This window comes from Talpa europaea (genome assembly GCF_964194135.1).
Source record: "Talpa europaea genome assembly, chromosome: 15".
Classification (NCBI taxonomy): domain Eukaryota; kingdom Metazoa; phylum Chordata; class Mammalia; order Eulipotyphla; family Talpidae; genus Talpa; species Talpa europaea.
The window spans coordinates 71,533,779-71,559,277 of NC_140083.1; positions in this window are offsets into that span (position 1 = coordinate 71,533,779).

The following is a 25,499-nucleotide window of genomic DNA, read 5'->3' on the forward strand; positions in this document are numbered from 1 at the left end:
AGCAGGTGCAGGGCCCCAGGAGGGTTTTAGAGCTGTGTGGGCAGAGCCTACAGAGGCCCCAGGGCCAGAGGCTCCAAACCCTGGGCCTTGCTTCCCCTTCTTAGGCTCTGTCCCGGGAGGGCCACCCTGCGCCTTGCTGGGAGAGCCCTGCTGTCGGCCCCTGGGCACACGGATGGCGCAGAGGATGTCTGAGTGGCATTGTCATGGACTGACATCCACGGTAGCAAATCCCCCTGGATGGGTCGCTTTTAAAAACTGAAATTCCAAGTTGGACACTCACTCACCCTCTAGTTAGTGGCGGCTCCTAGGGCCTCCTGGTTTCCATCTGAGCCTTGTCAAATCTAAGTCTGTGCAGCACTCCCTGGGGGATTTCACTAACAAAAGAGTATCCTAAACAGGTAACTCTGTGCTTGTGCTTTATTGGCTCTTCTCTTCCAACGCAGGTCGGGGATGGCACGAGGAGGGGGCCGTGATGGACAGACTGGCTTCCCACTGCAGGATGGACCTCCACGTGACCTGCTCTTCCCCCGGGGGCGCTGGGGCATAGAGGCATCTGCATGCTCTTTCCCTGCCTGCAGAAGACAGTCTGAAATGGATTGTTGAAACTGTCTCTCCCATGACACAGTAAATCAGGGTTTGAAACTGAATGCATTTGCTTCACATGTATGAATGCGCCCATACTTCCAACACATGGGTCGTCAGATGCCGAAATTTCCTTTAAAATTCCTATCAGCAGCAGTGAAATTTATAGAAAGTTTTAGAAAAATCAAAGTGGTCATATGGTGGTAATACGGTGAAATAGGATAGTGAAACAGACCTACCAGTAAGTATGTAATTAGGTGTTTGGACTATTTTCTTTAGGTGCGTGTGCATGTCTTACACTGTGTCTGTGCAAGTGTGTGCATGTGAGTCTGTACAAGTGTGTGTGCATGTGTGTGCTTCTATAGGTATGAAGTGTTCATGTACCTTCTACCATCAGAAAGACACTCAGCTGTAGAGAATTGGTACAATGTCTTCAAAAGTGGGGCCTCCCTGGTGGCACGAGGGGTTCAGCACAGCACTGGGAAGCTCTGGGCAGCCTCTGCAGCAGGAGTTCCATCCCCAGCCAACCAAGGAAGTGACCCACAGAAGGCAGACATTTCCTGACTCACCCCTACTCCCCTCAGCAGTGTACTTCTGTCTTTTGCCTATTCTGTTCCCTGCTCTGGCTCTGGTGAATTCTTTCACCCTCTTGCGCTTCTGACTGTACCCAGTGCTTGTATAAATAAATAAATAAATCTTAAAAAAAGAAAAAATCTACCTTTTAGAAAAATCCACAGGTGGGTCATACATATGTGGATTCGAGAAGCACCTAGAACCGGACAGCTGAGCTTGGGCTCCTGGACCACACTATCCTGTCACATATGAACTTGGCCAAGTTCCTCAGTTTACTCATCTTCAAAAATGGCAAAAATATCTCTCTCTCACAGGACTGTGTGATGAGAAACATAAATGTTATAATACATGTAAAATGCTTAGCATGGTGTCTGGCACATAATAACCTTTTTAAGTAAAGATGGTGGTGGTGATGTTGATGGTGGTGATGATGGTGATGATGGTGGTGATTGATGGAGGACAAGAATAGAAAAAAAAAAACCTGAAAAGAGGTGTGCCACAAGACCAGAAACCTGGCTCACACAAGGAGGTGGGGGTAGAAGAGATTAGCATAGCCATTGACACAGCTATGGAAACCAAGATCCTTAGGCTCAGACTAGTATCCTGAGGCACCAGACCCCTAGATTACAAAGCATAACATCCAAGCAGGTATCCCAGTGAGCAAGTGAGCATCCAAAGGTAAAGATATGGAGATTGAGCCCATTGTGGAATCTAGGTCCCTTTCAGATTCTGCATAGTTATCCAAAATGAGCCACCAACTGAGGCTCACAAGGAGTGATCTCTCCAAAACAGAAGAAGACTCTATCAGTGCAATGTCTGCACAGGCTTGGGCAGCCATCCCTCTGCCCACCTGTGACTATGCAGGTGCCTCTTGTCACCAACTCTTTCCTCTGAAGGACAACAGTCTCCTGCCTGCCCTTGTCGAGGACACAGGCCCGCCTGCAACCATGCAGGCCTTCCTCAGCGAACCTGTCCCTTCTGGGGCAGCTCTTCCTGCCCGCTTGTGTCTCTGCAAGGGTCTTTCACTGGTTTATCCCTTCCCTAATCAACCTGCCCTTGAAATATAACCAACGTCTCTGTCTCGTGAAGAAACTCGCCTGGGAAACGCGCCGAGTGTCGCTAAAATGGGAGCTCTGGTGACCCCTTTCCCAGGGTGAACCCAAGGACCCCGCACTCCAAACCCACAGGTTCCAAAAACCACAACAGTGAGGATGGTGGTGGTGGTGAGGGTGGTGGTAGTACAGAAAATGGGAAAAAAAAAAAAAAAAAAAAAGAGGTCGCAGAATGGTGACTGATGAGCCGACAGAAAGGTTTTCTCACTACACATGAAACAGCCTCTCAAGCATTCTACGGGTTTTCTTTAAGTGGGTAAATGTCAATCTCTAGTAAGTCCTATAAACACGCCTCTTGGCAGCTGCTTTTTCATTAAGGCTGAGAAACCACTGGGTTTCCCTCAGCCAATGGCTGCGGCTTCTGGCTCTGACTCCATAAAGAGCCACTGTGATGGCGCCGCCACCGGCAGAGCCTATATAAGCCCTGCCCGGCCTGCATCTGTGTCCTTAAGAGCCAGGAAGCTTTGGGATAGTGACCTGTGGACTCGGACAGCGGAGGGAGAGAGAGCGCGTTTTGGATTACTGGGTTTTCTTTTGATTGATTTATTTATTCATTTACTTTAGTTCTTTATTTTCGTTCTTTATTTTAGTTATTTTGTTTCTTTGTTTTTTCTTATTTTCCTTTATTGCTTTATTTGCTTATTTTTTCCATTTTTAATTATTTTCCTTTATCATTTTAATTTTTTATTTTTTTATTTTATTTTTTTGTTTTATTATTTTAATTTTTGGTTTTTTAATTTCCGTTTCGAATTTTTTTCTTTTTCTTTTTTTTGATTTCCCCCATTTTCCCTTCTGTTGTTATTTGTTGTTTGTTGTGTTTTTCCCTTTGTTGTTTGTCTGTTTTTTTTATTTTACTTGTTAGTTTCTGATTGTTGTTTGTTCTCTTGTGGTTTGTTCGTTTTGTCTTTGTGTTGTTCTATGTTTTGTGGCTAGCTTGTGATTGGTTTGCTTTTATCATATATTTACATTATTTTCATTTATTTTTGCGTGTAGCTAGTTAGTATTAGCATTGTTAGTAAGGGTAGCTTAGTTAGTACTGTTGGGGAGTTAAGTTAGCACTATTAGCATTTAGTTAGCTTAGTGGGTGTTTTGTGATTACTATTAATATTAGATTAATAGTACGTTTGTTAAGATAATAGAGCTAGAGCGATGAGGAGAGGTATCTCAGGGCCGTTTGAGAACAGCCAGGGCCGTGAGAGCAGTGAGCCGGGGTCCGCACTCGCTATGACGAAGCGCCTCGCTCCTAAGGAGGCCAAGCTCCAACACTACCTGATGCTGCGCACGCTGGGGGAGGGCTCCTTCTCCAAGGTGAAGCTGGCGCAGCACGCCCGCACCGGCAGGAAGGTGGCCATCAAAGTCATGCGCAAGGCCAAGATGCCCAGCCCCGAGTTCCTGGCCCGCGAGGTGGGCTGCATGCGCGCCCTGCACCACCCAAACATCGTCCGGCTCTTTGAGGTGGTGGACACCGGGGCGGAGGTCATGCTGGTGATGGAGTTGGCGAAAGGGGGCGACCTGGAGGGCTACCTCAACGAGCGCGGGCGCCTGCCCGAGAGCGAGGCCCGCCGCATTTTCCGGCAGGTGCTCTCGGCCCTCTCGTACTGCCACAGCAAGGGCATCGCGCACCGAGACCTGAAGCCCGAGAACCTGCTCATGGACGACAACGGAAACATCAAGTTGGCGGACTTCGGGCTCAGTGTCCGGTGCGCCGACGAGGGCCTGAGCACCTGTTGTGGCAGCCCTGAATTCCTGGCCCCCGAGATCTACCTCCACCAGACGTACAAAGGCCCCAAGGCGGACGTCTTGAGCCTGGGGGTGACCCTCTACAACATGCTCACCGGGGAGCTGCCCTTCGCGGGGACCAGCCACCAGGAACTCCGGGCCAGCGTCCTGAGCGCGCACTACCACAAGCCTGACTACCTCTCGGACCACTGCCGGGACCTCCTCAGTAAGATGTTGGTGCTGGACCCCCAGAGTCGGAGCACCCTAGAGAGCGTCATCGAACACCCCTGGGTCCAGATGAAGGGATCCCCGCCCTTGGGGGAGCCGGCCGGCGGCCACCACGGCATGGCCGTGATGGAAGCCGAGGTCCGCCAGGATTGCTGGAGGCCCGAAATTGTCAGTGTCATCGCGGAGGGAAGTTTTAATGATGTCATGGGGACAGAGCAGACACTCTGCGCTGGGGAGGGGGAGGGGCAGTGGGACGAGGGAGAGGGGCCAAGCCAGGCCTCCTCCCAGGAGCACTTCGCTCCCACTGCCACACAATGTGACCTGGATTGGGAGGAGAGCCTCCTGCAGCCTGAGGTGTGGGCGTGCAAGACCTCGTCCCTGAGCGTCTCCCTGCCGGAGGACGCCTCCCAGCGGAGTTTTACCTCCAGGCCAGGCCCCCAGCTGCAGAACAGCACCATCTCTGTGCTAGGCCCCCCGCTGGAGGACGCCTGGGGGCAGAGCATCCCCTCCATGCTAGGCCCACTCTTGGAGGAGGCCCTGCACATCAGAACCACCTCCTTCCCAGGCCCCCCCATGGAGGATGCCTGGGAGCACACCACCACCACCTTGCCAGGCTCCCAGCTGGAGGGGGGCCTGGAAGGCAGGAGCAGAACCCCCAGCCCAGCCCCGCCGCCCTCCATCACCTCCCTAAGACCGCCCTCAAGAAGTGGCTCTCGCCTCCTGCCCCAAAGTAATGCGGTGGCCCCTGCAGAAAGGCAGGATTCCACCCTTAAGGCCAGGCAAAGCGGCAAGGCCAGAGTGAGGAGAATAATCAGCGCTATATTGAACGTCTGCTGTTTCTGCGCACCATGGCATAGAAAAAACCACCACAGAGACTAAGAATATAACCACCACACTCTGAAGAATTCACCCTGCCCCCAAAGGGCAGCCACCTGGTGGCCAAGGTGAAAAGGAGCTCACCAAGGGAGGTCGAGGCTCTGGAGAGGGGTCAGGGGCTGGTCCAGTCCGAGGGGCCAGGAGCAGCATGAGACGCACAGACATGGAGCACAGATGTCCGGGGGCACAGAAGTCCAAGCAGCAGAGCAGGTGAAGGGCCCAAAGGGCGACGGAACTGGTGAAGCACCTGGAGGGGAGCAGAGTGGTTGGAGGACGGGAGGGGAGGGGTGGGGGGCAGTTGAGCAGGTGCAGGGCCCCAGGAGGGGTGTAGAGCTGTGTGGGCAGAGCCTACAGAGGCCCCAGGGCCAGAGGCTCCAAACCCTGGGCCTTGCTTCCCCTTCTTAGGCTCTGTCCCGGGAGGGCCACCCTGCGCCTTGCTGGGAGAGCCCTGCTGTCGGCCCCTGGGCACACGGATGGCGCAGAGGATGTCTGAGTGGCATTGTCATGGACTGACATCCACGGTAGCAAATCCCCCTGGATGGGTCGCTTTTAAAAACTGAAATTCCAAGTTGGACACTCACTCACCCTCTAGTTAGTGGCGGCTCCTAGGGCCTCCTGGTTTCCATCTGAGCCTTGTCAAATCTAAGTCTGTGCAGCACTCCCTGGGGGATTTCACTAACAAAAGAGTATCCTAAACAGGTAACTCTGTGCTTGGGCTTTATTGGCTCTTCTCTTCCAACGCAGGTCGGGGATGGCACGAGGAGGGGGCCGTGATGGACAGACTGGCTTCCCACTGCAGGATGGACCTCCACGTGACCTGCTCTTCCCCCGGGGGCGCTGGGGCATAGAGGCATCTGCATGCTCTTTCCCTGCCTGCAGAAGACAGTCTGAAATGGATTGTTGAAACTGTCTCTCCCATGACACAGTAAATCAGTGTTGGAAACTGAATGCATTTGCTTCACATGTATGAATGCGCCCATACTTCCAACACATGGGTCGTCAGATGCCGAAATTTCCTTTAAAATTCCTATCAGCAGCAGTGAAATTTATAGAAAGTTTTAGAAAAATCAAAGTGGTCATATGGTGGTAATACGGTGAAATAGGATAGTGAAACAGACCTACCAGTAAGTATGTAATTAGGTGTTTGGACTATTTTCTTTAGGTGCGTGTGCATGTCTTACACTGTGTCTGTGCAAGTGTGTGCATGTGAGTCTGTACAAGTGTGTGTGCATGTGTGTGCTTCTATAGGTATGAAGTGTTCATGTACCTTCTACCATCAGAAAGACACTCAGCTGTAGAGAATTGGTACAATGTCTTCAAAAGTGGGGCCTCCCTGGTGGCACGAGGGGTTCAGCACAGCACTGGGAAGCTCTGGGCAGCCTCTGCAGCAGGAGTTCCATCCCCAGCCAACCAAGGAAGTGACCCACAGAAGGCAGACATTTCCTGACTCACCCCTACTCCCCTCAGCAGTGTACTTCTGTCTTTTGCCTATTCTGTTCCCTGCTCTGGCTCTGGTGAATTCTTTCACCCTCTTGCGCTTCTGACTGTACCCAGTGCTTGTATAAATAAATAAATAAATCTTAAAAAAAGAAAAAATCTACCTTTTAGAAAAATCCACAGGTGGGTCATACATATGTGGATTCGAGAAGCACCTAGAACCGGACAGCTGAGCTTGGGCTCCTGGACCACACTATCCTGTCACATATGAACTTGGCCAAGTTCCTCAGTTTACTCATCTTCAAAAATGGCAAAAATATCTCTCTCTCACAGGACTGTGTGATGAGAAACATAAATGTTATAATACATGTAAAATGCTTAGCACGGTGTCTGGCACATAATAACCTTTTTAAGTAAAGATGGTGGTGGTGATGTTGATGGTGGTGATGATGGTGATGATGGTGGTGATTGATGGAGGACAAGAATAGAAAAAAAAAAAAAAACCTGAAAAGAGGTGTGCCACAAGGCCAGAAACCTGGCTCACACAAGGAGGTGGGGGTAGAAGAGATTAGCATAGCCATTGACACAGCTATGGAAACCAAGATCCTTAGGCTCAGACTAGTATCCTGAGGCACCAGACCCCTAGATTACAAAGCATAACATCCAAGCAGGTATCCCAGTGAGCAAGTGAGCATCCAAAGGTAAAGATATGGAGATTGAGCCCATTGTGGAATCTAGGTCCCTTTCAGATTCTGCATAGTTATCCAAAATGAGCCACCAACTGAGGCTCACAAGGAGTGATCTCTCCAAAACAGAAGAAGACTCTATCAGTGCAATGTCTGCACAGGCTTGGGCAGCCATCCCTCTGCCCACCTGTGACTATGCAGGTGCCTCTTGTCACCAACTCTTTCCTCTGAAGGACAACAGTCTCCTGCCTGCCCTTGTCGAGGACACAGGCCCGCCTGCAACCATGCAGGCCTCCCTCAGCGAACCTGTCCCTTCTGGGGCAGCTCTTCCTGCCCGCTTGTGTCTCTGCAAGGGTCTTTCACTGGTTTATCCCTTCCCTAATCAACCTGCCCTTGAAATATAACCAACGTCTCTGTCTCGTGAAGAAACTCGCCTGGGAAACGCGCCGAGTGTCGCTAAAATGGGAGCTCTGGTGACCCCTTTCCCAGGGTGAACCCAAGGACCCCGCACTCCAAACCCACAGGTTCCAAAAACCACAACAGTGAGGATGGTGGTGGTGGTGAGGGTGGTGGTAGTACAGAAAATGGGAAAAAAAAAAAAAAAAAAAAAAAAGAGGTCGCAGAATGGTGACTGATGAGCCGACAGAAAGGTTTTCTCACTACACATGAAACAGCCTCTCAAGCATTCTACGGGTTTTCTTTAAGTGGGTAAATGTCAATCTCTAGTAAGTCCTATAAACACGCCTCTTGGCAGCTGCTTTTTCATTAAGGCTGAGAAACCACTGGGTTTCCCTCAGCCAATGGCTGCGGCTTCTGGCTCTGACTCCATAAAGAGCCACTGTGATGGCGCCGCCACCGGCAGAGCCTATATAAGCCCTGCCCGGCCTGCATCTGTGTCCTTAAGAGCCAGGAAGCTTTGGGATAGTGACCTGTGGACTCGGACAGCGGAGGGAGAGAGAGCGCGTTTTGGATTACTGGGTTTTCTTTTGATTGATTTATTTATTCATTTACTTTAGTTCTTTATTTTCGTTCTTTATTTTAGTTATTTTGTTTCTTTGTTTTTTCTTATTTTCCTTTATTGCTTTATTTGCTTATTTTTTCCATTTTTAATTATTTTCCTTTATCATTTTAATTTTTTAGTTTTTTATTTTATTTTTTGTTTTATTATTTTAATTTTTGGTTTTTTAATTTCCGTTTCGAATTTTTTTCTTTTTCTTTTTTTTGATTTCCCCCATTTTCCCTTCTGTTGTTATTTGTTGTTTGTTGTGTTTTTCCCTTTGTTGTTTGTCTGTTTTTTTTATTTTACTTGTTAGTTTCTGATTGTTGTTTGTTCTCTTGTGGTTTGTTCTTTTTGTCTTTGTGTTGTTCTATGTTTTGTGGTTAGCTTGTGATTGGTTTGCTTTTATCATATATTTACATTATTTTCATTTATTTTTGCGTGTAGCTAGTTAGTATTAGCATTGTTAGTAAGGGTAGCTTAGTTAGTACTGTTGGGGAGTTAAGTTAGCACTATTAGCATTTAGTTAGCTTAGTGGGTGTTTTGTGATTACTATTAATATTAGATTAATAGTACGTTTGTTAAGATAATAGAGCTAGAGCGATGAGGAGAGGTATCTCAGGGCCGTTTGAGAACAGCCAGGGCCGTGAGAGCAGTGAGCCGGGGTCCGCACTCGCTATGACGAAGCGCCTCGCTCCTAAGGAGGCCAAGCTCCAACACTACCTGATGCTGCGCACGCTGGGGGAGGGCTCCTTCTCCAAGGTGAAGCTGGCGCAGCACGCCCGCACCGGCAGGAAGGTGGCCATCAAAGTCATGCGCAAGGCCAAGATGCCCAGCCCCGAGTTCCTGGCCCGCGAGGTGGGCTGCATGCGCGCCCTGCACCACCCAAACATCGTCCGGCTCTTTGAGGTGGTGGACACCGGGGCGGAGGTCATGCTGGTGATGGAGTTGGCGAAAGGGGGCGACCTGGAGGGCTACCTCAACGAGCGCGGGCGCCTGCCCGAGAGCGAGGCCCGCCGCATTTTCCGGCAGGTGCTCTCGGCCCTCTCGTACTGCCACAGCAAGGGCGTCGCGCACCGAGACCTGAAGCCCGAGAACCTGCTCATGGACGACAACGGAAACATCAAGTTGGCGGACTTCGGGCTCAGTGTCCGGTGCGCCGACGAGGGCCTGAGCACCTGTTGTGGCAGCCCTGAATTCCTGGCCCCCGAGATCTACCTCCACCAGACGTACAAAGGCCCCAAGGCGGACGTCTGGAGCCTGGGGGTGACCCTCTACAACATGCTCACCGGGGAGCTGCCCTTCGCGGGGACCAGCCACCAGGAACTCCGGGCCAGCGTCCTGAGCGCGCACTACCACAAGCCTGACTACCTCTCGGACCACTGCCGGGACCTCCTCAGTAAGATGTTGGTGCTGGACCCCCAGAGTCGGAGCACCCTAGAGAGCGTCATCGAACACCCCTGGGTCCAGATGAAGGGATCCCCGCCCTTGGGGGAGCCGGCCGGCGGCCACCACGGCATGGCCGTGATGGAAGCCGAGGTCCGCCAGGATTGCTGGAGGCCCGAAATTGTCAGTGTCATCGCGGAGGGAAGTTTTAATGATGTCATGGGGACAGAGCAGACACTCTGCGCTGGGGAGGGGGAGGGGCAGTGGGACGAGGGAGAGGGGCCAAGCCAGGCCTCCTCCCAGGAGCACTTCGCTCCCACTGCCACACAATGTGACCTGGATTGGGAGGAGAGCCTCCTGCAGCCTGAGGTGTGGGCGTGCAAGACCTCGTCCGTGAGCGTCTCCCTGCCGGAGGAAGCCTCCCAGCGGAGTTTTACCTCCAGGCCAGGCCCCCAGCTGCAGAACAGCACCATCTCTGTGCTAGGCCCCCCGCTGGAGGACGCCTGGGGGCAGAGCATCCCCTCCATGCTAGGCCCACTCTTGGAGGAGGCCCTGCACATCAGAACCACCTCCTTCCCAGGCCCCCCCATGGAGGATGCCTGGGAGCACACCACCACCACCTTGCCAGGCTCCCAGCTGGAGGGGGGCCTGGAAGGCAGGAGCAGAACCCCCAGCCCAGCCCCGCCGCCCTCCATCACCTCCCTAAGACCGCCCTCAAGAAGTGGCTCTCGCCTCCTGCCCCAAAGTAATGCGGTGGCCCCTGCAGAAAGGCAGGATTCCACCCTTAAGGCCAGGCAAAGCGGCAAGGCCAGAGTGAGGAGAATAATCAGCGCTATATTGAACGTCTGCTGTTTCTGCGCACCATGGCATAGAAAAAACCACCACAGAGACTAAGAATATAACCACCACACTCTGAAGAATTCACCCTGCCCCCAAAGGGCAGCCACCTGGTGGCCAAGGTGAAAAGGAGCTCACCAAGGGAGGTCGAGGCTCTGGAGAGGGGTCAGGGGCTGGTCCAGTCCGAGGGGCCAGGAGCAGCATGAGACGCACAGACATGGAGCACAGATGTCCGGGGGCAAAGAAGTCCAAGCAGCAGAGCAGGTGAAGGGCCCAAAGGGCGACGGAACTGGTGAAGCACCTGGAGGGGAGCAGAGTGGTTGGAGGACGGGAGGAGAGGGGTGGGGGGCAGTTGAGCAGGTGCAGGGCCCCAGGAGGGGTGTAGAGCTGTGTGGGCAGAGCCTACAGAGGCCCCAGGGCCAGAGGCTCCAAACCCTGGGCCTTGCTTCCCCTTCTTAGGCTCTGTCCCGGGAGGGCCACCCTGCGCCTTGCTGGGAGAGCCCTGCTGTCGGCCCCTGGGCACACGGATGGCGCAGAGGATGTCTGAGTGGCATTGTCATGGACTGACATCCACGGTAGCAAATCCCCCTGGATGGGTCGCTTTTAAAAACTGAAATTCCAAGTTGGACACTCACTCACCCTCTAGTTAGTGGCGGCTCCTAGGGCCTCCTGGTTTCCATCTGAGCCTTGTCAAATCTAAGTCTGTGCAGCACTCCCTGGGGGATTTCACTAACAAAAGAGTATCCTAAACAGGTAACTCTGTGCTTGGGCTTTATTGGCTCTTCTCTTCCAACGCAGGTCGGGGATGGCACGAGGAGGGGGCCGTGATGGACAGACTGGCTTCCCACTGCAGGATGGACCTCCACGTGACCTGCTCTTCCCCCGGGGGCGCTGGGGCATAGAGGCATCTGCATGCTCTTTCCCTGCCTGCAGAAGACAGTCTGAAATGGATTGTTGAAACTGTCTCTCCCATGACACAGTAAATCAGTGTTTGAAACTGAATGCATTTGCTTCACATGTATGAATGCGCCCATACTTCCAACACATGGGTCGTCAGATGCCGAAATTTCCTTTAAAATTCCTATCAGCAGCAGTGAAATTTATAGAAAGTTTTAGAAAAATCAAAGTGGTCATATGGTGGTAATACGGTGAAATAGGATAGTGAAACAGACCTACCAGTAAGTATGTAATTAGGTGTTTGGACTATTTCCTTTAGGTGCGTGTGCATGTCTTACACTGTGTCTGTGCAAGTGTGTGCATGTGAGTCTGTACAAGTGTGTGTGCATGTGTGTGCTTCTATAGGTATGAAGTGTTCATGTACCTTCTACCATCAGAAAGACACTCAGCTGTAGAGAATTGGTACAATGTCTTCAAAAGTGGGGCCTCCCTGGTGGCACGAGGGGTTCAGCACAGCACTGGGAAGCTCTGGGCAGCCTCTGCAGCAGGAGTTCCATCCCCAGCCAACCAAGGAAGTGACCCACAGAAGGCAGACATTTCCTGACTCACCCCTACTCCCCTCAGCAGTGTACTTCTGTCTTTTGCCTATTCTGTTCCCTGCTCTGGCTCTGGTGAATTCTTTCACCCTCTTGCGCTTCTGACTGTACCCAGTGCTTGTATAAATAAATAAATAAATCTTAAAAAAAGAAAAAATCTACCTTTTAGAAAAATCCACAGGTGGGTCATACATATGTGGATTCGAGAAGCACCTAGAACCGGACAGCTGAGCTTGGGCTCCTGGACCACACTATCCTGTCACATATGAACTTGGCCAAGTTCCTCAGTTTACTCATCTTCAAAAATGGCAAAAATATCTCTCTCTCACAGGACTGTGTGATGAGAAACATAAATGTTATAATACATGTAAAATGCTTAGCACGGTGTCTGGCACATAATAACCTTTTTAAGTAAAGATGGTGGTGGTGATGTTGATGGTGGTGATGATGGTGATGATGGTGGTGATTGATGGAGGACAAGAATAGAAAAAAAAAAACCTGAAAAGAGGTGTGCCACAAGACCAGAAACCTGGCTCACACAAGGAGGTGGGGGTAGAAGAGATTAGCATAGCCATTGACACAGCTATGGAAACCAAGATCCTTAGGCTCAGACTAGTATCCTGAGGCACCAGACCCCTAGATTACAAAGCATAACATCCAAGCAGGTATCCCAGTGAGCAAGTGAGCATCCAAAGGTAAAGATATGGAGATTGAGCCCATTGTGGAATCTAGGTCCCTTTCAGATTCTGCATAGTTATCCAAAATGAGCCACCAACTGAGGCTCACAAGGAGTGATCTCTCCAAAACAGAAGAAGACTCTATCAGTGCAATGTCTGCACAGGCTTGGGCAGCCATCCCTCTGCCCACCTGTGACTATGCAGGTGCCTCTTGTCACCAACTCTTTCCTCTGAAGGACAACAGTCTCCTGCCTGCCCTTGTCGAGGACACAGGCCCGCCTGCATCCATGCAGGCCTCCCTCAGCGAACCTGTCCCTTCTGGGGCAGCTCTTCCTGCCCGCTTGTGTCTCTGCAAGGGTCTTTCACTGGTTTATCCCTTCCCTAATCAACCTGCCCTTGAAATATAACCAACGTCTCTGTCTCATGAAGAAACTCGCCTGGGAAACGCGCCGAGTGTCGCTAAAATGGGAGCTCTGGTGACCCCTTTCCCAGGGTGAACCCAAGGACCCCGCACTCCAAACCCACAGGTTCCAAAAACCACAACAGTGAGGATGGTGGTGGTGGTGAGGGTGGTGGTAGTACAGAAAATGGGAAAAAAAAAAAAAAAAAAAAGAGGTCGCAGAATGGTGACTGATGAGCCGACAGAAAGGTTTTCTCACTACACATGAAACAGCCTCTCAAGCATTCTACGGGTTTTCTTTAACTGGGTAAATGTCAATCTCTAGTAAGTCCTATAAACACGCCTCTTGGCAGCTGCTTTTTCATTAAGGCTGAGAAACCACTGGGTTTCCCTCAGCCAATGGCTGCGGCTTCTGGCTCTGACTCCATAAAGAGCCACTGTGATGGCGCCGCCACCTGCAGAGCCTATATAAGCCCTGCCCGGCCTGCATCTGTGTCCTTAAGAGCCAGGAAGCTTTGGGATAGTGACCTGTGGACTCGGACAGCGGAGGGAGAGAGAGCGCGTTTTGGATTACTGGGTTTTCTTTTGATTGATTTATTTATTCATTTACTTTAGTTCTTTATTTTCGTTCTTTATTTTAGTTATTTTGTTTCTTTGTTTTTTCTTATTTTCCTTTATTGCTTTATTTGCTTATTTTTTCCATTTTTAATTATTTTCCTTTATCATTTTAATTTTTTAGTTTTTTATTTTATTTTTTTGTTTTATTATTTTAATTTTTGGTTTTGTAATTTCCGTTTCGAATTTTTTTCTTTTTCTTTTTTTTGATTTCCCCCATTTTCCCTTCTGTTGTTATTTGTTGTTTGTTGTGTTTTTCCCTTTGTTGTTTGTCTGTTTTTTTTATTTTACTTGTTAGTTTCTGATTGTTGTTTGTTCTCTTGTGGTTTGTTCGTTTTGTCTTTGTGTTGTTCTATGTTTTGTGGCTAGCTTGTGATTGGTTTGCTTTTATCATATATTTACATTATTTTCATTTATTTTTGCGTGTAGCTAGTTAGTATTAGCATTGTTAGTAAGGGTAGCTTAGTTAGTACTGTTGGGGAGTTAAGTTAGCACTATTAGCATTTAGTTAGCTTAGTGGGTGTTTTGTGATTACTATTAATATTAGATTAATAGTACGTTTGTTAAGATAATAGAGCTAGAGCGATGAGGAGAGGTATCTCAGGGCCGTTTGAGAACAGCCAGGGCCGTGAGAGCAGTGAGCCGGGGTCCTCACTCGCTATGACGAAGCGCCTCGCTCCTAAGGAGGCCAAGCTCCAACACTACCTGATGCTGCGCACGCTGGGGGAGGGCTCCTTCTCCAAGGTGAAGCTGGCGCAGCACGCCCGCACCGGCAGGAAGGTGGCCATCAAAGTCATGCGCAAGGCCAAGATGCCCAGCCCCGAGTTCCTGGCCCGCGAGGTGGGCTGCATGCGCGCCCTGCACCACCCAAACATCGTCCGGCTCTTTTTGGTGGTGGACACCGGGGCGGAGGTCATGCTGGTGATGGAGTTGGCGAAAGGGGGCGACCTGGAGGGCTACCTCAACGAGCGCGGGCGCCTGCCCAAGAGCGAGGCCCGCCGCATTTTCCGGCAGGTGCTCTCGGCCCTCTCGTACTGCCACAGCAAGGGCGTCGCGCACCGAGACCTGAAGCCCGAGAACCTGCTCATGGACGACAACGGAAACATCAAGTTGGCGGACTTCGGGCTCAGTGTCCGGTGCGCCCACGAGGGCCTGAGCACCTGTTGTGGCAGCCCTGAATTCCTGGCCCCCGAGATCTACCTCCACCAGACGTACAAAGGCCCCAAGGCGGACGTCTGGAGCCTGGGGGTGACCCTCTACAACATGCTCACCGGGGAGCTGCCCTTCGCGGGGACCAGCCACCAGGAACTCCGGGCCAGCGTCCTGAGCGCGCACTACCACAAGCCTGACTACCTCTCGGACCACTGCCGGGACCTCCTCAGTAAGATGTTGGTGCTGGACCCCCAGAGTCGGAGCACCCTAGAGAGCGTCATCGAACACCCCTGGGTCCAGATGAAGGGATCCCCGCCCTTGGGGGAGCCGGCCGGCGGCCACCACGGCATGGCCGTGATGGAAGCCGAGGTCCGCCAGGATTGCTGGAGGCCCGAAATTGTCAGTGTCATCGCGGAGGGAAGTTTTAATGATGTCATGGGCACAGAGCAGACACTCTGCGCTGGGGAGGGGGAGGGGCAGTGGGACGAGGGAGAGGGGCCAAGCCAGGCCTCCTCCCAGGAGCACTTCGCTCCCACTGCCACACAATGTGACCTGGATTGGGAGGAGAGCCTCCTGCAGCCTGAGGTGTGGGCGTGCAAGACCTCGTCCGTGAGCGTCTCCCTGCCGGAGGAAGCCTCCCAGCGGAGTTTTACCTCCAGGCCAGGCCCCCAGCTGCAGAACAGCACCATCTCTGTGCTAGGCCCCCCGCTGGAGGACGCCTGGGGGCAGAGCATCCCCTCCATGCTAGGCCCACTCTTGGAGGAGGCCCTGCACATCAGAACCACCTCCTTCCCAGGCCCCCCCATGGAGGATGCCTGGGAGCACACCACCACCACCTTGCCAGGCTCCCAGCTGGAGGGGGGCCTGGAAGGCAGGAGCAGAACCCCCAGCCCAGCCCCGCCGCCCTCCATCACCTCCCGAAGACCGCCCTCAAGAAGTGGCTCTCGCCTCCTGCCCCAAAGTAATGTGGTGGCCCCTGCAGAAAGGCAGGATTCCACCCTTAAGGCCAGGCAAAGCGGCAAGGCCAGAGTGAGGAGAATAATCAGCGCTATATTGAACGTCTGCTGTTTCTGCGCACCATGGCATAGAAAAAACCACCACAGAGACTAAGAATATAACCACCACACTCTGAAGAATTCACCCTGCCCCCAAAGGGCAGCCACCTGGTGGCCAAGGTGAAAAGGAGCTCACCAAGGGAGGTCGAGGCTCTGGAGAGGGGTCAGGGGCTGGTCCAGTCCGAGGGGCCAGGAGCAGCATGAGACGCACAGACATGGAGCACAGATGTCCGGGGGCACAGAAGTCCAAGCAGCAGAGCAGGTGAAGGGCCCAAAGGGCGACGGAACTGGTGAAGCACCTGGAGGGGAGCAGAGTGGTTGGAGGAGGGGAGAAGAGGGGTGGGGGGCAGTTGAGCAGGTGCAGGGCCCCAGGAGGGTTGTAGAGCTGTGTGGGCAGAGCCTACAGAGGCCCCAGGGCCAGAGGCTCCAAACCCTGGGCCTTGCTTCCCCTTCTTAGGCTCTGTCCCGGGAGGGCCACCCTGCGCCTTGCTGGGAGAGCCCTGCTGTCGGCCCCTGGGCACACGGATGGCGCAGAGGATGTCTGAGTGGCATTGTCATGGACTGACATCCACGGTAGCAAATCCCCCTGGATGGGTCGCTTTTAAAAACTGAAATTCCAAGTTGGACACTCACTCACCCTCTAGTTAGTGGCGGCTCCTAGGGCCTCCTGGTTTCCATCTGAGCCTTGTCAAATCTAAGTCTGTGCAGCACTCCCTGGGGGATTTCACTAACAAAAGAGTATCCTAAACAGGTAACTCTGTGCTTGGGCTTTATTGGCTCTTCTCTTCCAACGCAGGTCGGGGATGGCACGAGGAGGGGGCCGTGATGGACAGACTGGCTTCCCACTGCAGGATGGACCTCCACGTGACCTGCTCTTCCCCCGGGGGCGCTGGGGCATAGAGGCATCTGCATGCTCTTTCCCTGCCTGCAGAAGACAGTCTGAAATGGATTGTTGAAACTGTCTCTCCCATGACACAGTAAATCAGTGTTTGAAACTGAATGCATTTGCTTCACATGTATGAATGCGCCCATACTTCCAACACATGGGTCGTCAGATGCCGAAATTTCCTTTAAAATTCCTATCAGCAGCAGTGAAATTTATAGAAAGTTTTAGAAAAATCAAAGTGGTCATATGGTGGTAATACGGTGAAATAGGATAGTGAAACAGACCTACCAGTAAGTATGTAATTAGGTGTTTGGACTATTTCCTTTAGGTGCGTGTGCATGTCTTACACTGTGTCTGTGCAAGTGTGTGCATGTGAGTCTGTACAAGTGTGTGTGCATGTGTGTGCTTCTATAGGTATGAAGTGTTCATGTACCTTCTACCATCAGAAAGACACTCAGCTGTAGAGAATTGGTACAATGTCTTCAAAAGTGGGGCCTCCCTGGTGGCACGAGGGGTTCAGCACAGCACTGGGAAGCTCTGGGCAGCCTCTGCAGCAGGAGTTCCATCCCCAGCCAACCAAGGAAGTGACCCACAGAAGGCAGACATTTCCTGACTCACCCCTACTCCCCTCAGCAGTGTACTTCTGTCTTTTGCCTATTCTGTTCCCTGCTCTGGCTCTGGTGAATTCTTTCACCCTCTTGCGCTTCTGACTGTACCCAGTGCTTGTATAAATAAATAAATAAATCTTAAAAAAAGAAAAAATCTACCTTTTAGAAAAATCCACAGGTGGGTCATACATATGTGGATTCGAGAAGCACCTAGAACCGGACAGCTGAGCTTGGGCTCCTGGACCACACTATCCTGTCACATATGAACTTGGCCAAGTTCCTCAGTTTACTCATCTTCAAAAATGGCAAAAATATCTCTCTCTCACAGGACTGTGTGATGAGAAACATAAATGTTATAATACATGTAAAATGCTTAGCACGGTGTCTGGCACATAATAACCTTTTTAAGTAAAGATGGTGGTGGTGATGTTGATGGTGGTGATGATGGTGATGATGGTGGTGATTGATGGAGGACAAGAATAGAAAAAAAAAAACCTGAAAAGAGGTGTGCCACAAGACCAGAAACCTGGCTCACACAAGGAGGTGGGGGTAGAAGAGATTAGCATAGCCATTGACACAGCTATGGAAACCAAGATCCTTAGGCTCAGACTAGTATCCTGAGGCACCAGACCCCTAGATTACAAAGCATAACATCCAAGCAGGTATCCCAGTGAGCAAGTGAGCATCCAAAGGTAAAGATATGGAGATTGAGCCCATTGTGGAATCTAGGTCCCTTTCAGATTCTGCATAGTTATCCAAAATGAGCCACCAACTGAGGCTCACAAGGAGTGATCTCTCCAAAACAGAAGAAGACTCTATCAGTGCAATGTCTGCACAGGCTTGGGCAGCCATCCCTCTGCCCACCTGTGACTATGCAGGTGCCTCTTGTCACCAACTCTTTCCTCTGAAGGACAACAGTCTCCTGCCTGCCCTTGTCGAGGACACAGGCCCGCCTGCATCCATGCAGGCCTCCCTCAGCGAACCTGTCCCTTCTGGGGCAGCTCTTCCTGCCCGCTTGTGTCTCTGCAAGGGTCTTTCACTGGTTTATCCCTTCCCTAATCAACCTGCCCTTGAAATATAACCAACGTCTCTGTCTCATGAAGAAACTCGCCTGGGAAACGCGCCGAGTGTCGCTAAAATGGGAGCTCTGGTGACCCCTTTCCCAGGGTGAACCCAAGGACCCCGCACTCCAAACCCACAGGTTCCAAAAACCACAACAGTGAGGATGGTGGTGGTGGTGAGGGTGGTGGTAGTACAGAAAATGGGAAAAAAAAAAAAAAAAAAAAAGAGGTCGCAGAATGGTGACTGATGAGCCGACAGAAAGGTTTTCTCACTACACATGAAACAGCCTCTCAAGCATTCTACGGGTTTTCTTTAAGTGGGTAAATGTCAATCTCTAGTAAGTCCTATAAACACGCCTCTTGGCAGCTGCTTTTTCATTAAGGCTGAGAAACCACTGGGTTTCCCTCAGCCAATGGCTGCGGCTTCTGGCTCTGACTCCATAAAGAGCCACTGTGATGGCGCCGCCACCGGCAGAGCCTATATAAGCCCTGCCCGGCCTGCATCTGTGTCCTTAAGAGCCAGGAAGCTTTGGGATAGTGACCTGTGGACTCGGACAGCGGAGGGAGAGAGAGCGCGTTTTGGATTACTGGGTTTTCTTTTGATTGATTTATTTATTCATTTACTTTAGTTCTTTATTTTCGTTCTTTATTTTAGTTATTTTGTTTCTTTGTTTTTTCTTATTTTCCTTTATTGCTTTATTTGCTTATTTTTTCCATTTTTAATTATTTTCCTTTATCATTTTAATTTTTTAGTTTTTTATTTTATTTTTTTGTTTTATTATTTTAATTTTTGGTTTTTTAATTTCCGTTTCGAATTTTTTTCTTTTTCTTTTTTTTGATTTCCCCCATTTTCCCTTCTGTTGTTATTTGTTGTTTGTTGTGTTTTTCCCTTTGTTGTTTGTCTGTTTTTTTTATTTTACTTGTTAGTTTCTGATTGTTGTTTGTTCTCTTGTGGTTTGTTCGTTTTGTCTTTGTGTTGTTCTATGTTTTGTGGCTAGCTTGTGATTGGTTTGCTTTTATCATATATTTACATTATTTTCATTTATTTTTGCGTGTAGCTAGTTAGTATTAGCATTGTTAGTAAGGGTAGCTTAGTTAGTACTGTTGGGGAGTTAAGTTAGCACTATTAGCATTTAGTTAGCTTAGTGGGTGTTTTGTGATTACTATTAATATTAGATTAATAGTACGTTTGTTAAGATAATAGAGCTAGAGCGATGAGGAGAGGTATCTCAGGGCCGTTTGAGAACAGCCAGGGCCGTGAGAGCAGTGAGCCGGGGTCCTCACTCGCTATGACGAAGCGCCTCGCTCCTAAGGGGGCCAAGCTCCAACACTACCTGATGCTGCGCACGCTGGGGGAGGGCTCCTTCTCCAAGGTGAAGCTGGCGCAGCACGCCCGCACCGGCAGGAAGGTGGCCATCAAAGTCATGCGCAAGGCCAAGATGCCCAGCCCCGAGTTCCTGGCCCGCGAGGTGGGCTGCATGCGCGCCCTGCACCACCCAAACATCGTCCGGCTCTTTTTGGTGGTGGACACCGGGGCGGAGGTCATGCTGGTGATGGAGTTGGCGAAAGGGGGCGACCTGGAGGGCTACCTCAACGAGCGCGGGCGCCTGCCCGAGAGCGAGGCCCGCCGCATTTTCCGGCAGGTGCTCTCGGCCCTCTCGTACTGCCACAGCAAGGGCGTCGCGCACCGAGACCTGAAGCCCGAGAACCTGCTCATGGACGACAACGGAAACATCAAGTTGGCGGACTTCGGGCTCAGTGTCCGGTGCGCCGACGAGGGCCTGAGCACCTGTTGTGGCAGCCCTGAATTCCTGGCCCCCGAGATCTACCTCCACCAGACGTACAAAGGCCCCAAGGCGGACGTCTGGAGCCTGGGGGTGACCCTCTACAACATGCTCACCGGGGAGCTGCCCTTCGCGGGGACCAGCCACCAGGAACTCCGGGCCAGCGTCCTGAGCGCGCACTACCACAAGCCTGACTACCTCTCGGACCACTGCCGGGACCTCCTCAGTAAGATGTTGGTGCTGGACCCCCAGAGTCGGAGCACCCTAGAGAGCGTCATCGAACACCCCTGGGTCCAGATGAAGGGATCCCCGCCCTTGGGGGAGCCGGCCGGCGGCCACCACGGCATGGCCGTGATGGAAGCCGAGGTCCGCCAGGATTGCTGGAGGCCCGAAATTGTCAGTGTCATCGCGGAGGGAAGTTTTAATGATGTCATGGGGACAGAGCAGACACTCTGCGCTGGGGAGGGGGAGGGGCAGTGGGACGAGGGAGAGGGGCCAAGCCAGGCCTCCTCCCAGGAGCACTTCGCTCCCACTGCCACACAATGTGACCTGGATTGGGAGGAGAGCCTCCTGCAGCCTGAGGTGTGGGCGTGCAAGACCTCGTCCGTGAGCGTCTCCCTGCCGGAGGAAGCCTCCCAGCGGAGTTTTACCTCCAGGCCAGGCCCCCAGCTGCAGAACAGCACCATCTCTGTGCTAGGCCCCCCGCTGGAGGACGCCTGGGGGCAGAGCATCCCCTCCATGCTAGGCCCACTCTTGGAGGAGGCCCTGCACATCAGAACCACCTCCTTCCCAGGCCCCCCCATGGAGGATGCCTGGGAGCACACCACCACCACCTTGCCAGGCTCCCAGCTGGAGGGGGGCCTGGAAGGCAGGAGCAGAACCCCCAGCCCAGCCCCGCCGCCCTCCATCACCTCCCGAAGACCGCCCTCAAGAAGTGGCTCTCGCCTCCTGCCCCAAAGTAATGTGGTGGCCCCTGCAGAAAGGCAGGATTCCACCCTTAAGGCCAGGCAAAGCGGCAAGGCCAGAGTGAGGAGAATAATCAGCGCTATATTGAACGTCTGCTGTTTCTGCGCACCATGGCATAGAAAAAACCACCACAGAGACTAAGAATATAACCACCACACTCTGAAGAATTCACCCTGCCCCCAAAGGGCAGCCACCTGGTGGCCAAGGTGAAAAGGAGCTCACCAAGGGAGGTCGAGGCTCTGGAGAGGGGTCAGGGGCTGGTCCAGTCCGAGGGGCCAGGAGCAGCATGAGACGCACAGACATGGAGCACAGATGTCCGGGGGCACAGAAGTCCAAGCAGCAGAGCAGGTGAAGGGCCCAAAGGGCGACGGAACTGGTGAAGCACCTGGAGGGGAGCAGAGTGGTTGGAGGAGGGGAGAAGAGGGGTGGGGGGCAGTTGAGCAGGTGCAGGGCCCCAGGAGGGTTGTAGAGCTGTGTGGGCAGAGCCTACAGAGGCCCCAGGGCCAGAGGCTCCAAACCCTGGGCCTTGCTTCCCCTTCTTAGGCTCTGTCCCGGGAGGGCCACCCTGCGCCTTGCTGGGAGAGCCCTGCTGTCGGCCCCTTGGCACACGGATGGCGCAGAGGATGTCTGAGTGGCATTGTCATGGACTGACATCCACGGTAGCAAATCCCCCTGGATGGGTCGCTTTTAAACACTGAAATTCCAAGTTGGACACTCACTCACCCTCTAGTTAGTGGCGGCTCCTAGGGCCTCCTGGTTTCCATCTGAGCCTTGTCAAATCTAAGTCTGTGCAGCACTCCCTGGGGGATTTCACTAACAAAAGAGTATCCTAAACAGGTAACTCTGTGCTTGGGCTTTATTGGCTCTTCTCTTCCAACGCAGGTCGGGGATGGCACGAGGAGGGGGCCGTGATGGACAGACTGGCTTCCCACTGCAGGATGGACCTCCACGTGACCTGCTCTTCCCCCGGGGGCGCTGGGGCATAGAGGCATCTGCATGCTCTTTCCCTGCCTGCAGAAGACAGTCTGAAATGGATTGTTGAAACTGTCTCTCCCATGACACAGTAAATCAGTGTTGGAAACTGAATGCATTTGCTTCACATGTATGAATGCGCCCATACTTCCAACACATGGGTCGTCAGATGCCGAAATTTCCTTTAAAATTCCTATCAGCAGCAGTGAAATTTATAGAAAGTTTTAGAAAAATCAAAGTGGTCATATGGTGGTAATACGGTGAAATAGGATAGTGAAACAGACCTACCAGTAAGTATGTAATTAGGTGTTTGGACTATTTCCTTTAGGTGCGTGTGCATGTCTTACACTGTGTCTGTGCAAGTGTGTGCATGTGAGTCTGTACAAGTGTGTGTGCATGTGTGTGCTTCTATAGGTATGAAGTGTTCATGTACCTTCTACCATCAGAAAGACACTCAGCTGTAGAGAATTGGTACAATGTCTTCAAAAGTGGGGCCTCCCTGGTGGCACGAGGGGTTCAGCACAGCACTGGGAAGCTCTGGGCAGCCTCTGCAGCAGGAGTTCCATCCCCAGCCAACCAAGGAAGTGACCCACAGAAGGCAGACATTTCCTGACTCACCCCTACTCCCCTCAGCAGTGTACTTCTGTCTTTTGCCTATTCTGTTCCCTGCTCTGGCTCTGGTGAATTCTTTCACCCTCTTGCGCTTCTGACTGTACCCAGTGCTTGTATAAATAAATAAATAAATCTTAAAAAAAGAAAAAATCTACCTTTTAGAAAAATCCACAGGTGGGTCATACATATGTGGATTCGAGAAGCACCTAGAACCGGACAGCTGAGCTTGGGCTCCTGGACCACACTATCCTGTCACATATGAACTTGGCCAAGTTCCTCAGTTTACTCATCTTCAAAAATGGCAAAAATATCTCTCTCTCACAGGACTGTGTGATGAGAAACATAAATGTTATAATACATGTAAAATGCTTAGCACGGTGTCTGGCACATAATAACCTTTTTAAGTAAAGATGGTGGTGGTGATGTTGATGGTGGTGATGATGGTGATGATGGTGGTGATTGATGGAGGACAAGAATAGAAAAAAAAAAACCTGAAAAGAGGTGTGCCACAAGACCAGAAACCTGGCTCACACAAGGAGGTGGGGGTAGAAGAGATTAGCATAGCCATTGACACAGCTATGGAAACCAAGATCCTTAGGCTCAGACTAGTATCCTGAGGCACCAGACCCCTAGATTACAAAGCATAACATCCAAGCAGGTATCCCAGTGAGCAAGTGAGCATCCAAAGGTAAAGATATGGAGATTGAGCCCATTGTGGAATCTAGGTCCCTTTCAGATTCTGCATAGTTATCCAAAATGAGCCACCAACTGAGGCTCACAAGGAGTGATCTCTCCAAAACAGAAGAAGACTCTATCAGTGCAATGTCTGCACAGGCTTGGGCAGCCATCCCTCTGCCCACCTGTGACTATGCAGGTGCCTCTTGTCACCAACTCTTTCCTCTGAAGGACAACAGTCTCCTGCCTGCCCTTGTCGAGGACACAGGCCCGCCTGCAACCATGCAGGCCTCCCTCAGCGAACCTGTCCCTTCTGGGGCAGCTCTTCCTGCCCGCTTGTGTCTCTGCAAGGGTCTTTCACTGGTTTATCCCTTCCCTAATCAACCTGCCCTTGAAATATAACCAACGTCTCTGTCTCATGAAGAAACTCGCCTGGGAAACGCGCCGAGTGTCGCTAAAATGGGAGCTCTGGTGACCCCTTTCCCAGGGTGAACCCAAGGACCCCGCACTCCAAACCCACAGGTTCCAAAAACCACAACAGTGAGGATGGTGGTGGTGGTGAGGGTGGTGGTAGTACAGAAAATGGGAAAAAAAAAAAAAAAAAAAAGAGGTCGCAGAATGGTGACTGATGAGCCGACAGAAAGGTTTTCTCACTACACATGAAACAGCCTCTCAAGCATTCTACGGGTTTTCTTTAAGTGGGTAAATGTCAATCTCTAGTAAGTCCTATAAACACGCCTCTTGGCAGCTGCTTTTTCATTAAGGCTGAGAAACCACTGGGTTTCCCTCAGCCAATGGCTGCGGCTTCTGGCTCTGACTCCATAAAGAGCCACTGTGATGGCGCCGCCACCGGCAGAGCCTATATAAGCCCTGCCCGGCCTGCATCTGTGTCCTTAAGAGCCAGGAAGCTTTGGGATAGTGACCTGTGGACTCGGACAGCGGAGGGAGAGAGAGCGCGTTTTGGATTACTGGGTTTTCTTTTGATTGATTGATTTATTCATTTACTTTAGTTCTTTATTTTCGTTCTTTATTTTAGTTATTTTGTTTCTTTGTTTTTTCTTATTTTCCTTTATTGCTTTATTTGCTTATTTTTTCCATTTTTAATTATTTTCCTTTATCATTTTAATTTTTTAGTTTTTTATTTTATTTTTTTGTTTTATTATTTTAATTTTTGGTTTTTTAATTTCCGTTTCGAATTTTTTTCTTTTTCTTTTTTTTGATTTCCCCCATTTTCCCTTCTGTTGTTATTTGTTGTTTGTTGTGTTTTTCCCTTTGTTGTTTGTCTGTTTTTTTTATTTTACTTGTTAGTTTCTGATTGTTGTTTGTTCTCTTGTGGTTTGTTCGTTTTGTCTTTGTGTTGTTCTATGTTTTGTGGCTAGCTTGTGATTGGTTTGCTTTTATCATATATTTACATTATTTTCATTTATTTTTGCGTGTAGCTAGTTAGTATTAGCATTGTTAGTAAGGGTAGCTTAGTTAGTACTGTTGGGGAGTTAAGTTAGCACTATTAGCATTTAGTTAGCTTAGTGGGTGTTTTGTGATTACTATTAATATTAGATTAATAGTACGTTTGTTAAGATAATAGAGCTAGAGCGATGAGGAGAGGTATCTCAGGGCCGTTTGAGAACAGCCAGGGCCGTGAGAGCAGTGAGCCGGGGTCCGCACTCGCTATGACGAAGCGCCTCGCTCCTAAGGAGGCCAAGCTCCAACACTACCTGATGCTGCGCACGCTGGGGGAGGGCTCCTTCTCCAAGGTGAAGCTGGCGCAGCACGCCCGCACCGGCAGGAAGGTGGCCATCAAAGTCATGCGCAAGGCCAAGATGCCCAGCCCCGAGTTCCTGGCCCGCGAGGTGGGCTGCATGCGCGCCCTGCACCACCCAAACATCGTCCGGCTCTTTGAGGTGGTGGACACCGGGGCGGAGGTCATGCTGGTGATGGAGTTGGCGAAAGGGGGCGACCTGGAGGGCTACCTCAACGAGCGCGGGCGCCTGCCCGAGAGCGAGGCCCGCCGCATTTTCCGGCAGGTGCTCTCGGCCCTCTCGTACTGCCACAGCAAGGGCGTCGCGCACCGAGACCTGAAGCCCGAGAACCTGCTCATGGACGACAACGG